The sequence below is a fragment of the Heterodontus francisci genome, chromosome 12, assembly GCF_036365525.1.
Source record: "Heterodontus francisci isolate sHetFra1 chromosome 12, sHetFra1.hap1, whole genome shotgun sequence".
NCBI lineage: Eukaryota > Metazoa > Chordata > Chondrichthyes > Heterodontiformes > Heterodontidae > Heterodontus > Heterodontus francisci.
Genome location: NC_090382.1, coordinates 102869134 through 102885041, shown reverse-complemented (window position 1 = coordinate 102885041; position 15908 = coordinate 102869134). Strand labels below are relative to the sequence as shown.

General features: G+C 42.1%; 1 protein-coding gene across 5 annotated transcripts in view; it reads left to right on the top strand.

Moving 5' to 3' along the window:
* The window catches only part of LOC137376028 (glutamate receptor 1-like), a 311401-nt gene that overhangs the window by 277164 nt on the left and 18329 nt on the right, over positions 1-15908 (top strand). The gene's annotated exons all lie outside the window — the stretch shown is intronic.

The window sequence follows — 15908 nt, the reverse complement described above, 5'->3', positions numbered from 1 at the left end:
ATCAGCTGAGTGCTACACTAAAGTACATCATTTACAGTTTTATGAACCACAGAGAATAATATAGCCTGTTAGTCACTGAATTATGTGTTGAGGACTATACTAAACACTGCTAATCAATATTTTATCAACTAAGTGGTTTACTGAAGCTTATCATTCACTGCTTTATGCACTGAGGAGTATACCGAAACCTATCATCCACTGCTTTATAGACATGGAGTATACTAAAGCCTAACTGTTTTATGTACCAAGAAGTACACTGATATCTATTATTCAATGGTATATATACCAAGGAGTACCCTGATGTCTATTATTCACTGTTTTATGACCGAGGTGTATACTGATGTCTATTATTCACTGTTTATGACCGAGGTGTATACTGATGTCTGTTATTCACTGTTTTATGTACTGAGGGTTACACTGATTCCTATCATTCACTGTTTTATAAGCTGCGCGGTATATTATAGTCTATCATTCATTGTTGAATGTATGGAGCTATATACAAAAGCTTAACATTCACTGATTTTTGTACCAACAAATATATTAAAGCCTATATTAACAGTTTCTGTACAGAGGGGTATACTATAGCCTATCATTCATTTTTATGTATCAAGGAATGCACTAGAACCAATCATTCACTGTTTAGTGTCCTGAGGAATATACTAAAGCCCATCTCTAAAAAATCAGATTATCTGGTCATTGTGCCATTGCTGCTTGTGGGTGTTTGCTATGCACAGATTGACTACTGTGTATCTCACATTACCATAGTGACTACACTTCAAATGTACTTTGTTGTCTGTAAAGACCTTTGGGATGACCTGAGGTCATGAAAGGCGCTATATAAACTTAAGTCTTCCTTTTACCTTTCAATGTGTTGTGACTTATACTGCAGGTATTCACTATTTTATGTACTGAGGAGTATACTAAATATTATCATTTACTGTTTTGTGTACCGAGTATACTAAATATTATCATTTACTGTTTTACATACCAAGGAGTATACAGAATATTATAATTCACCGTTTTATGTAATAAGAAGTATACATAAAAGACGGTTTAACTCAAAGCTGTGTTGCACAGGGTAATTCAACTCTTTGCCACCATTTCCTTGGACGATGCTGATTAAACATTTCCGGTATCAGTCCTGCTACTGTGTAGAATTGAGAGTCTTATGTCAGTACAAATTTGCAGTGTCTGTGCTGAAGGAGATTAGTTAAACTGTGAAGTGTTCATTTCAATATTCATTTGCCATGGTTGAGCCTACTTGGTACAACAGATAGAAATTAACGTTTTGGATTTTGCAAACAGCTGAATAAACTTGTCTTGGTGTAAGGGATCACTTTAGCAATGTTGGCTTGCTATATTTCCAAAAAATTACCTTGTGAAGGACCATATGCTTGTTGACCAATTTTGTTGAGGTCAACAGTTCATAGTTTCTGTTCTGCGCCTTACCTGTGGTACGGAATACATACATCGTTTTTCCTTTTAAAGCACTCTGCCTTTTTTGCCTTGTGTGTGAACCCTTTATCTAATGTTAAGGAATTTGTTAATTCACATTAAGGGTCAAATAAAAAGCTACCCTGTTATATAATGCTTAAAACAGTTTTATGACTGTGTATTCTTCCCTATGAATGCAAATGTGATGTTAAAATATGAAGGGGGATTCAGCATATAATAAAGGAACAATCTCTTGTTGAAGACTTTGATAGGAGGCTTTCACTGCAATGAAATTATACTTTTACTTCTGACCTTTTTTTATTTTATGTTTCTTGGTTAAAGCTATCCTTGGCAGTGAAAAATCTAGTCTTAGCATTTGAAATGAAATATCACATTATCAGTGACCTGTAATAAAAGGGTCAGTCAACACTAAATGGAGGCATATGAGATGAGTATCGCAAATAGAAACAGGAAATGCAAAGGAAGGTATTTTGTATATAACAAAATAGCACCCTACAAAACTTGTGGCGTGGTTATTTAATTTTTTTTGTTGTTGTTGTCAGTCTCTTGACGAGGATGACATCTGCCAGGCTTCATAATTTGTGTGTCCTCAGATGACTCAGAACGCCAATCCTGGAGCCACAGGTCTTTGGGCAGAGAGGAAAGGAGTTACCCTGAGGAAGGAGTGGGGGGTGGTACTCAAACCAGGGTCCTGCTCTCTCTCCTTTCGCTTTCAACACTTCTCCGCAGCACAGTTTATGCAGTCAGTTTCCGACTGTGTTGCGGCTTGTTGGATGAGGCACTGCCACGTGGTACAGTTTGTGGCAAGTTCCTCCCACGTGCTGATTTCAATTTGACCCCTTTTCAATGAGGCCTTCAGTGTGTCTTTAAAATGTTTTCTCCGTCCTCTTTGAGATCAGGTGCCATCCTTAAGTTGTGAGAAGAGGATCTTCTTCGGGAGTCAATTATTTGACATGCAGGTGCAGTGTCCAGACAAGCTCTGGTTATTTAATACACAATTCATTATTAGAATTAAAATTAAGTTAAATTATAATAGTTATCATAAATCCTACCATTCCCTGCTTTATGTGTCAAGTAGTACACTAAAGTCTATGCTTCACCATATTCGATACTGAAGGGTATGCTAATCATATCAGTCTCTGTTTTATGTATTGAGGGGAATATTGCAAAGCAGACCAAATTTCTACCTCAGGTCACCTCTGGTTCTTTTGCAAATTACCTTAAATCTGTGTCCTCTTTTACCAATCCTTCTGCCACTGGAAACAGTTTCTCCTTATTTACTCTATCAAAATCCTTCATAATTTTCAACACCTCTGTCAAATCCCCCTTAATATTTTCTGCTTTAAGGAGAACAATCCCAGCTTCTCCAGTCTATTTAACTGAAGTCTCCCATCCCTGGTACCATTCTAATAAATCTCTTCTGCACCCCTCCAGGACCTTAACATCCATCTAGAGTGTGGTACTCAGAATTAAAACAATACTCCAGCTGAAACATAACCATTTTTTTTTATATAATGGTTTAGCATAACTTCCTTACTTTTGTACTCTGTCTTAATGAATAAAGTCAATGATCCAGCATACTTTTTTATTTGACTTCTCAACTGGTCCAGCCATCTTCAAAGATTTATGCATAGACACCTCAAGGTTTTTCAGTTCTTGCACACCATTTAAAATTGTATCATTTAGTTTATATTGCCCTTCCTCGTTCTTCATACCAAAACAAATCACTTCATACTTCTTTGCATTAAATTTCATCTGTCACATGTCTATGTCCTCTTGAAATCTGTTAGTATCCTTCTCATTGTTTATTGCATCTGAGTTTTATATCATCTGCAGACTTTGAAATTATGCCCTGTATACCCAAGTTTAGGTCATTAATATATATCAAAAAAAACAGCAGTCCTAATACAATTCCGGGGGAACACCACTACGTATCTCCCTCCAGTCTGAAAAGCAACTATTCACCATTACTCTCTGCTTTCTGTCCCTTAGCCACTTTCATATCCATGCTGCCATTGCTCCTTTAATCCAATGGGCTTTCATTTTGCTTTCAAAAATCTATTATGTGGTAATTCATTAAACACATTTTGAAAGTCCATGCACACATCAACCTTCATCAAACCTCTCCATCACTTCATTAAAAAACACAAACCGTTAATCAAACAAACATACTTGACTAAATACCAATCAATTTCGTCACAGATAAATGCCTCTAAATGTATCCCCACCAGCAACATTAGTTCTATTTGCCTGTAGTTGCTGGGTTTATCCCTCTCCCGATTTTTAAACAGGGTTGTAACATTTGCATATCTCCAGTCCTCTGGCACCATCCCCCATGTCTGAGGACGATTGGAAAATTGCAGCCAGAGCCTCTTCATTTCCACCCTTACTACTAGGTTGCATCCCATCTGGAAGGGGTGGCTTCTTGAATTTGAGTGCTGCCAACTTTTAAATACTCCTCTATCTGTTCTTATCCTCTCCAATATCACTACTGCCTGCTCCTCTCTTTCATGCGTACTGATGCAAAGTACTCATTTAGTATCTCAGTGCCTCCACAAGGAGATCGCCTTTTGGTCCCTAAACTGGCCCTCCTTTCCTTTAACTACCTTTTTATGATTTTATATGTTTAGAAAAGACTTTTGGATTCCCTTTTATGATAGCTGCTAGTTTCATCACATACTCTCTCTTTGACAATCATATTTCCTTTTCAGTTCTCCTCTGTACTTTTTGTATTCAGCTTGGCTCTCAACTATATCATAAACCACAAAAAGCAGAACAAATCCAATCCAGCCAATTACTGCCAGATCAGTCTGCTCACGATCAAGTGATGGAAAGTGTCGACAGTGCTATCAAGCGGCACATACTCAGCAATAACCTGCTCACCAATGCTCAGTTTGGGTTCCACTAGGGCCACTCAGCGCCTAACCTCATTACAGTCTTCGTCCAAACATGGACTAAAGAGCTGAATTCCAGAGGTGAGGTGAGAGTGACTGCCTTTTACATCAAGGTAGCATTTCACTGAGCGGGGCATCAAGGAACCCTAGCAAAATTAAAGTCAATGGGAATCAGGGGAAAACTATCCACTGGTTGGAATAATACCTAGCACAAAGGAAGATGGTTAAAGTTCTTGGAGGCCAAACATCTAAGCCCCAGGTTCTCGCTGCAGGAGTTCCTCAGGGTAGTGTCCTAGGCCCAACCATCTTCAGCTGCTTCATCAATGACCTTCCCTCCATCATAAGGTCAGAAATGGGGATGTTCGCTGATGATTGCAGTGTTCAGTACCAGTTGAGACTCCTCAGATACTGAAGTAGTCCATGTCCACTTGCAGCAGATCTGGACAACATTCAGGCTTGGGCTGTTAAGTGGAAAGTGACATTCACACCACACAAGTGCCAGGCAATGACCATCTCAAATAAGAGGGAATCTAAACATCTCCCCCTGACATTCAAGCCATTATCATCGCTGAATCCCCACCATCAACATCCTGTGGGCTACCATTGACCCAAAACCATATTCATACTGTGGCTACAAGAGCAGGTCAGAGGCTGGGAATTCTGCAGTGAGTAACTCACTTCCTGTCTCCCCAATGCCTGTCCACCATCTACAAGGCACAAGTCAGGAATGGGATGGAATACTCTCCACTTGCCTGGATAAGTGCAGCTCCAACAACACTCAAGAAGCTCGACACCTTCCAGGACAAAGCAGCCTGCTTGATTGGCACCCCAATCACAACCTTACATATTCACTCCCTCCACCACTGGCGCACAGTAGCTGCCTTGTGTACCATCTACAAGATGCACCAACTTGCCAAGCCTCCTTCGACAGCACCTTCCAATCCCGTGACCTCTACCACCTAGAAGAACAAGGACAGCAGGCACATGGGAAGATGACCACCTGCAAGTTCCCCTCCAAGCCACACACTATCCTGACTTGGAACTATATCGCCTTTCCTTCACTGTTGCTGGGTCAAAATCCTGGAGCTCCCTTCCTAACAGCACTGTGGATGTACCTAAACCAGATGCACTGCAGCGGTCCAAGAAGGCAGATCACCGCCACCTTCTCAAGGTCAATTAGGAATGGGCAACAAATATTGGCCTTGCCAATGATGCTCACATCCCATGTAAGAATAAAAATAGTCACTGAATAGCTCCTCTATTGTTCCGTAATTTAACTAAATAGACTCTGTCTTCCAACCTTCAAATACATCATCCTTCTCCAGTGGTATAATAGTTTCTTTGATCAATACTGCCACCCTTTATTTCCTTCCCTATCTTTCCTGAATGCATTGTAGCCAGGAATATTAAGTTCCCAATGCCTCTCTTTGAAGCCACGTCTCTGTTATTGCCACAGTATCATAGTTCCGTGTGGCAACTTGTGCTTGTAGTTTGCCAATCTTATTTACCACACAATGTATTTGAGCACATGCACTCCAAACCCTTCCTACCCTGCCTTGCATTTCTCTCTGTCTAATCCCTCCTATTTCTGAATTATTCTTCATTACAGTGCTATTTGCCTCTCTGTGCACCTTGTTTCTCCTTGCTAATTCAGGTAAAAGTCCCCCTTCCAAATTAGTTTAAACCCTCACCCACAGTACTAGATAATCTTCGCACGAGGGCATTGGTCCCAGCAAGCCATCCAACCTGTACTGGCACAACCTGCCCCAGAACTGTCCCAGTACCTAGGAATCCGAAACTCATCCTCATGCACCATTTCTCCAGCTACACATGAATCTGTTTTATCTGACTGCTCCTATAGCCACTAGCACAGGGGTCAGCAACCTTACTAACAAGAAGAGACATTTTTTGAAATTTAGTCAAAAACACAGTATCTTAACAGCCGCAATGCAGTTACTCAAATGCCAATAATAATGAAAAACAAGACAGAGACACACTTCAACAACATTTTAAAGGTTTTTACAAAAAGAATTGTTGGTAACATTGTACTTGGGGGAAAGAATAATTTAAATAAAAGTTTAAAAAAATGAACAAGCCATTTAATTACCATCAAAATGGGTTCAAATGATTAGGGTCGGGAGCTGCATGAGTCCTTAATGAGCCGCATGTGGCTCCAGAGCCTCAGGTTGCAGACCCCAGCCCTAGCGCATGGCCCTGGGAGTAATGTAGAGATTACTAGCTTTGAGGTTCTTTAACTTCCTCCCTTGCTCTTGTATCTCTGTCTGTAGGACCTCAACCATTTTCCTGCCCAGGTCATTGGTGCCCATATGGATCAGACTTCTGGCTGATCCCTTTCCCCTAGCAGAATCTCCTGCAACCGTTCAGTGACACCCTTTAATCTGGCATCAGGGAGGCAATGCAACATGCCGATGGTTGCAGCAACACCTGTCTCGCGCTAACTATCGAATTCCCCATGACCATTGCATTTCTGCACTTGACTGTGCCCCCTTTGTGTAGTCATTTGCCCCACAGTGCTGTGGATGTGGATGTGGTCTAGACCTCGCTCGCTCAAGATGTCATCACACTCACCAGTATTATGTACCGAAGAGTATACTAAACGCCTATCATGCAGTTTTATGTTCTGTGGAGTACACAAAAGATTTGTGCAAGATAGATTCTCTCTTAATTTTAGGCCTGGCTCAGTTTGAATCAGTGTGTATTCAGCCCATTTATTGAAATAGATTCATGTGACAGCATATGAGCTGTTCCAAAAAGTTAACATACAGTAACTGGTTCAATATTTGATCATAATATAAAAGCAAAATACTGCAGATGCTGGAAATCTGAAATAAAAACAAGCAATGCTGGAAATACTCAGCAGGTCTGGCAGCATCTGTGGAGAGAGAAGCAGAGTTAACATTTCAGGTTAGTGACCCTTCTACAGAACTGGCAAATATTAGAAATGTGAAAGGTCTTAAGCAAGTAAAGTGGGGGTGGGGCAAGAGATAACAAAGGAGAAGGTGTAGATAGGACAAGGTCACAGAGAATAACCGACCAGAAGGTCCTGGAGCAAAGGCAAATGATATGTTAATGGTGTGTTGAAAGACAAAGCATTAGAACAGATAGGGTGTTAACGGACTCAAAACTGAACAGCAGCAAATACAAACATGAAAAATGTGGGTAAACAAACTGAACAAACTAAGATAAAATAAAATAAACACAAAAATAAATAAAAATAAAAAATAAATAAAAATAAAAGTAAAATAAAAAGGGGGGCCCATCATGCTCTGAAATTATTAAACTCAATGTTCAGTCCGGCAGGCTGTAGTGTGCCTAATCGGTAAATGAGATGCTGTTCCTCGAGCTTGCGTTGATGTTCACTGGAACACTGCAGCAATCCCAGGACAGAGATATAAGCATGAGAGCAGGGGGGAGTGTTGAAATGGCAAGCAACTGGAAGCTCGGGGTCATGCTTTTGGACTGAGCAGAGATGTTCCGCAAAGCGGTCACCCAGTCTGCGTTTGGTCTCCCCAGTGTAGAGAAGACCACATTGTGAGCAGTGAATACAGTATACTACATTGAAAGAAGTACAAGTAACTAGCTGCTTCAGCTGAAAGGAGTGTTTGGGGCCTGGGATAGTGAGGAGAGAGGAGGTAAATGGGCAGGTATTACACCACCTACAATTGCAGGGGAAGGTGCCGTGGGAAGGCGATGAGGTGGTGAGGGTAATGGAGGAGTGGACTAGGGTAATAGTTCCATTATCATTTACCTGTCTAAAACATACTCGAGATCATAAGTGACATGAAGTCCACTAATGCAAGTGGTTAGTGAGGGCGAACTGCAATAAAACTATACAACATAAAACTCAAATAGATGACAATTTCGCAATAGGAAATCTCAGATCTTTGGTTAGGGTAGCATATGGGTTTGGAAGAACTAAGTGGAATATACTATTTAAACCATTGTAAGTTTCATCATAAATTGACCCCAATAAAAAAAAGACTAACTAATCTGTTTTTTGATTGTTGGGGGCAAACTCCCCTGCTCGTCATAAAATCTTACAGCACAGATGGAGACCAGTTAGAGTCATAACAATAGAGAAGGAGGCCATTCGGCCCATCAAGTTAAAAGTCAACCACATTGCTGTGGGTCGGGAATCACATGCAGGCCAGACTGGGTAAGGATGGCAGATTTCCTCCTTTAAAGGACATTAGTGAACTAGATGGGTTTTTACGACAATCCAGGAGTTTCATTATTAATGAGACTAGCATTTTAGTCCAGATTTATTAATTAGTTGAATTTAAATTCCTCCCGCTGTCGTGGTGGGATTAGAACTCATGTCGGTGGAGCATTAATTTAAGCCTCTGAATAACTAGTCCAGTAACATTACCACAATGCTACCAGTCCCCCGGGTGTCTCTTTGTGTTTATACTGTATATACTGGGCATCTCTCTCTCTCTCTCTCTGTTTATACTGTATATACTGTGTATCTCTCTGTTTATACTGTATGTACTGGGTGTCTCTGTATGTTTATACTCTATATAGAATCATAGAATGGTTGCAGCACAGAAGGAGGCCATTCAGCCCATTATGTCCATGCAGGCTCTCTGCAAGAACAACTCAACTAGTCCCACTCCCCTGCCTTTTCCCCATAGACCTACATTTTTTTTCTCTTCAGATAATTATCCAATTCTCTTTCGAAGGCCTCGATTGAATCTGAGTCCACCACACTCTCAGGCAGTGCATTCCAGATCTTAACCACTCACTGCGTAAAAAGGATTTTTCTCATGTCACCATTGCCTCTCTTTTCCAATCATCTTAAATCAGTGTCCTCTGGTTCCTGATCCTTCCGCTAATGGGAACAGTTTCTCTCGATCTACTCTGCCCAGACCCTTCATGAATTTGAACACCTCTATCAAATCTCCTCTTAATCTTCTCTCCTCCAAGGAGAACGGCCCCAGCTTCTCCAATCTATCGACTTAGATTAATTAATAGAACTCCAATCAGTAAGTAGCACAGTAACTGAATTAATAAGAGTATTGGTATAGAGCAGATCTAGAGGCATTAATTAAAATTTATAGTTTATACAAGGCACCAACTAGATTATAAAAGAGAGGCGAAATATTTTTCTTTAGCCATGAATGGCCAGCTGAGACCTATTGCTTGCAATTTCTGTGCCAAATGGGACTTTAGAACACTACATAAAAGTTTGGTTAACAAAATTTATGCTCATGGAATAGGAGGGTCAGTGTCAGATCGGATAAAAAATTTGCTTAAGGACAGAAAACAGCAAGTCGTGGTAAATGGCTCTTTTTCAGACTGGAGGATGTTAGATAGTTGGGTTCCCCTTAGGTTCAGTACTAGGACCACTGCTTTTTACTGATGTATATAAATGACTTGGATATTGGAACACAGAGTAACATTTCAAAATTTGCTGGTGATACCAAACCTGGAGGTGTGGTAGACAGTGAGGATGATACCAATTGACTGCAACAGAACATAGATAGTCCAGCAGAATGGACAGACAGTGGTTTATGAAATTTAATACAGTAAAGTGTGAGGTGATGCATTTTGACAAAAGGGATAGGGAGAGACAATCGAGACTAAATGGTACAGTTCTAAAGAGTCTATAGGGACAGAGGAACCTGGTCTTTCATGTGCATAGATCTTTGAAAGTAGCAGGACTTGTTGAGAGAGTAGTTAGCAAAGCATATGGGACCTTGGCTTGAGTACAAAAGCAGGGAAATTATGCTCAACTTCTGTAAAGCTCCTCTTAGTCCGTAATTAGCCCTTGACAAGGTGCAGTGGAGATTTACCATATTGGTTCCAGGGATGGGGGAGTTTAGCTACAAGGTTAGATTGGAGAAGCTGGCGTTGTTCTCCTTTGAGCAAAGGAGATTGAGGGGCGATTTGATAGAGGTATACAAGATTATGACAGGCTTTGATAAGGTAGGCAAAGAAAAACTGCTCCCATTAACTCATGGTACAAGGGCCAGGGGACACAGATTTAAGTAAATTAAAAGCAAAATACTGCAGATGCTGGAAATCTGAAATAAAAACAAGAAATGCTGGAAATACTCAGCAGGTCTGGCAGCATCTGTGGAGAGAGAAGCAGAGTTAACGTTTCAGGTCAGTGACCCTTCTTCAGAACTATATTATGACACAGATTTAAGGTTTTGGGCAAGAGATGCAGGAGGGATGTGAGGAAGAACTTTTTTATGCAGCGATTAGTAATGACCTAGAACTTGCTGCCGATGAGGGTGGTGGAAGCGGAGACAATGAATGATTTCAAAAGGAAATTGGATGGGCACTTGAGGGAAATAAACTTGCAGGGCTACAGGGATCGAGCGGGGGAGTGGGACTGACTGGATTGCTCCACAGAGAGCCGGCATGGACCAGATGGGCTGAATGGCCTCCTTCTGTGGCATTATGACTCTATCCAGTAATTTTAGTTCCTCATCTCTGAAAAATTCTCTTAAATCTTTTCTGCAACCTCTCTAATGCCTTCACATTCTTCCTGAAGTATGGTGCCCTGAACTGGACATAATACTCCAGTTGAGGCCAAACCATTGTTTTATACAGGTTTATCCTAATTTCCTTGTTTTTGTACTCAATGCCCTTGCTTATAAAGCCTAGGATCCCATATGCTTTATTAACTGCTTTCTCAACCTGCACTGCAACCTTCAATGATTTGTGTACATATATCCCCAGGAGCCTCTGCTCCTGCACCCCCTTTAGAATTGTACCCTTGATTTTATTGCCTCTCCTCACTGTACCTAGCAGAATGAATCACCTCACACTTCCTGCATTAAATTTCATCTGTCACTTGTCCACACATTTTTCCAGCCTGCCTATGTCCTCTTGATGTTTATCGCTATCCTCCTCACAGTTTTGTGTCATCCGTAAATTTTGAAATTGTGCCCTGTATAGAAACATAGAAAAATAGGAGCGGGAGTAGGCCATTCAGCCCTTAGAGCCTGCTCCGCCATTCAATACGATCATGGCTGATCATCCAAACTCAGTACCCTGTTCCCGCTTTTTCCCCGTATCCCTTGATCCTTTTAGCCCGAAGAACTATATCTAACTTTTTTTTGAATATAGTTAATGATTTGGCCTCAACTGCTTTCTGTGGTAGAGAATTCCACAGGTTCACCACTCTCTGGGTGAAGAAATCCCTCCTCATCTTAGTCCTATATGGCTTACCCCTTATCCTTAGACTGTGACCCCTGGTCCTGGACCCCCCTGCAATCGGGAACATCCTTCCTGCATCTAGTCTGTCCAGTCCTGCTAGAATTTTGTAGCTTTCTATGAGATTCCGTCTCATTCTTCTAAACTCTAACGAATACAAGCCTAATCGACCCAATCTCTCTTCATTCGTCAGTCCTGCCATCCCAGGAATCAGTCTGGTGAACCTTCGCTGCACTCCCTCCTTAGCAAGAACATCCTTCCTCAGATAAGGAGACCAAACCTGCACACAATACTCCAGATGTGGTCTCACCAAGGCCTTGTATAATTGCAGCAAGACATCCTTGCTTCTGTACTCACATCCTCTTGCTATGAAGGCCAACATACCATTTGCCTTCTTAACTGCCTGCTGCACCTGCATGCTTACTTTCTGCAACTGGTGCACAAGGACACCCAGGCCTTGCTGTACCTCCCCCTTTCCCAATCTATCGCCGTTCAGATAATAATCTGTCTTTCTGTTTTTGCCACATTTATCTCACATTTAACCTCATTATACTGCATCTGCTATGCAAACTTGGATATATCACATTTAATTCCCTCATCTATATCATTAATATATATTGTGAATAGATGGGGTCCTAGCACTGATCCCTGCGGTAGGTACCCCACTAGTCACTGACTGCCACTCGGAAAAAAGACCCATTTATTCCTACACTTTGTCTCCTGTCTGCCAACCTGTTCTCTATCTATGTCAGTATCTTACCCCCAATTCCATGTGCTTTAATTTTGCATACCCAAGTCTAGGTTATTAATATATCAAGAAAAGCAGGGATAATAACACTGACTCCTGGGGAACCCCACTATATACCTTCCTCCAATCTAAGAAACAACCATTAATAACTACATTCTGTTTCCCGTCACTCAGCCAATTTCATATCCACTGGCTACTGTCCCTTTTATTCCATGGGTTCTAACTTTGCTGACAAGCCTGTTATGTGACACTTTATCAAATATCTTCTCTTTATCAATTTTTAGCCCGTCCAGTGTCTCAACTACCTCCTCTTCCACTATTACTTGGGCAGCATCTTTTTCCTTGGTAAAGGCAGATGCAACGTACTCATTTAGTACCTTAAACCATGTGTAAATGCCCCTTTAGGTCCCTAATAGACCCCACTGCTCCTTGTACCACCCTTGTACCACCCTTTTACTACTTATATGCCGATAGAAGACTTTTGGTTTCCCTTTCTGTTAGCTGCCAGTCTCATCTCATGCTTTCCCTTTGCTTCTCTTATTTGTTTTTTTGCACTTCCCTCTGAACCTTCTATATTCAGCCTGGTTCTCAATTGAGGTTTGCACCTGACATCTGTTATATCTGCCCTTTTTCTGCTTCATCGTATTCTCTATCTCTTTCATCATCCAGGAAGTTCTGGATTTGTTTGCCTTACCTTTCCCCTCATGGTACTGCACCTTGACTGTAGCCAAACAATCTCCTCTTTAAAGGCAGCCCATTGCTCCATTACAGTTTTGCATGCCAATCTTTGATCTCTCTATGTCTCTCTGCATTTATACTGTATATATTGGTTGTCTCTATGTGTATTTATACTGTATATACTGGGTCTCTCTCTCTCTTCTGTACTGTATGTACTGAGTGTCTCTCTATTTTTATACTGTATATACCGGGTGTGTGTCTCTCTCTTTCTCTGTTTATACTGTATACTGGGTGTGTGTGCGTCTCTCTCTCCCTGTGTTTCTACTGCATATGTTGGATGTTTCTCTCCCTCTCTCTCTCACGCACTTTATACTGTATATACTGGGTAGCTCTCTCACTCTCTCTATGTTTATATTGTCTAATACTGGGTGTCTCCTTGTCTGTGTTTATACTGTATACTGGGTGCCTGTGCATCTCTGTCTCTCTGTTTATATTATATATACTGGGTGTCTTTCTCTGCATTAATAAGATTTGTGTTGATTGTAAAGAATCAGGATTGTAGTGAGTTCGATCCATGCTGCTCATTGGCTGGACATCTGGTTCAGGGCCTGAAATTGTGCCTCTTTGATGTCACTTAAAGCAGCCAGCTCTTGTTAAAGGGGAGGTTAATTCTAGATGCAGATAGAGAAACACATGAATCAAGCAATATCTGTAGTAAGTATTGAGTGGGCGTCGAAAGTCTCCAATGCTGCCTTAGATGGTCTGGTTTAGCCAATGGATGGACGGAGAGAGATCCTGTTCGCCGCAAAGAGCAGAAACCCCACCAGACAAACTCTCCATTTCCGGGGGAAGAGGTCACTGAGGCACTCAATGCAGAATCCTAGCTTCCAGGACATGGCTGCAATGCTGAAATGAACTCAATGACCTGAGCAGAGTTGTCAAGGTAAGAATCCTGGTCTCATACTCTCTGCTCGGTACTCCACCACCTCCAGCCTCACTACTCATAATACTCACCTCCCCCATTCATCTTCATTTCCTACAATCACTACACCTCCTTCTTCTCATACTCTCATACTCATCACTATTGCAAGCCTCACTTCCCCATCTCTCAGATCTGGCACACTGAGTACTAGTTAATCATCCAAGAAAGGAACATTCTTTAATCACCTTACCAGCCAATCGCTAACACACTCCTGAGACAAGAGGCTGTCACTGGAGGAGCCCGAGCCCATCTGCACACCCTCTCTCACTTCAAAGAAAGGATGCTGACCAATCCGGGCAGTGGGACGTCAAGGCCAGAACAAGTGACAGCACTGGAGGAGACATCAAGCAGGATTGCTTCACACCTCATCTCATCGTTATCTCACCCCACGCGCTCTGCGCAACAAACTGTACATAGTCCACCAGCCACTTCTCTCTACCTCTGCTTCACAATAAAACCTAATCCTTGTCCTCTCTTTCATTTCAGGTGCTGAATTTATGGAAGCTCCTCAGGCACCGGAGGAAGAGGAGGCCAGCCTTCCTGAAGAAATTCACTCAATTTCACCCTTGCAAGCACCAGCTCTATGACTGGCACTATGCATATTTTTGAGGCTGGTCTAGAGGAGAGGTCTTCATGTGGTGAATCATTGGGCACAGGTGTGCAGGAAGCAAGGCAAGGGGAAAGAACACCACAGATGTGAGACCGCATACTACCTCTGCTTCAGAGGACTCAGATGTTGACTCCAAGGGCCCAGTCTACTGAAGGAGGCTCATAGGCATCTACAAGGAATTTCTGGGGTGACTGCATAGCCTGCCAGCGAGCTTGCACACAATGGTTCAGAGAATGGAGGAGTCCAGCTCCAACTGGTGTCCGGTCTTCACACTGGAGATTATTCTGTAATCAGCTCCATCAACACCACAGTAACATCCCCCAACATGGAGCCTCCCCTGAGGTTCCACAACTGCCATAATGGCTGTCATCTTGGCTTTGGGGAGTTATTGTTGACAGGGGCACCTCACTCCAGAACTCTCTTCTCCTGTAGAGCCAGAACAGTGCTGATGTCCAGTTCCAGGAGAGTGGCCGTGGCTCTATAAAGGTGCTGCTCCTTTCTAGTGTAGTTTGGGAGCGTTGCTGATTTCCAGCACACTAGGTAGGAACAGTAGGAAGTCACTCAGCCCTTGGTCTGCCTTTCAGTCATATCAGGGTTGATCTGCACCTCAACTCCATTTGCCCTCCTTTGCTCCATAATCCCTTAATATCCTTATTCAACAAAAATCTACCAATCTTGGTCTCAAAAGTTCCAATTGACCCCCAATATCCACAGCTGCTAAGGGGAGAGAATTACAGAGACCTGAATGCAGTCTTAAGTGAGAACCTGAGCTCTGAATTCATAATGGTTATGGTCATTGAATAATGACCAGTCAGGGTTATGAGTTGATAGGCTGATACACTGGTATGTTTCCCTGTTGATCAGGAGTCTGTCTTATGGTTTACGATGTTTATGAGAGGTTCCAGTTGCATGTTATTTGCTGGAAAACAGGTCAGTTCTTTGGACCACACTATTTAAACCTGCAGTACTGGGTAAAAGAGTGTTGGTGCTGGGATCGCGTGTACAGATTGAATGAGGGATTGGTAGCACTGCAGCGCACGCCATGCAGTGAAGGGTTGAAAGCCACTATTGCTGCTCTGAGCCAGGGAGGGAAAGTATCAGCCGCAGAGCCTCATTCTAAACCCATTCACTTGCATAGGTGTCGTAGGAAGGAGATTGGAGACAGTATCCCACCCCACACCACTGGCAAAGGCAGAAGATTGAGCAGATTTCAATCATTCTCTCAGGGTGTGCATCAGGAAGAAAGGCATGGCACGGAAACCAACATCAAACTACAGGACTGGGAAATGAATAGTTAGCCTACATCTCCTTACCTGATTAGCATCTGACCTGCAAGTTCATATTTAAAGAAAA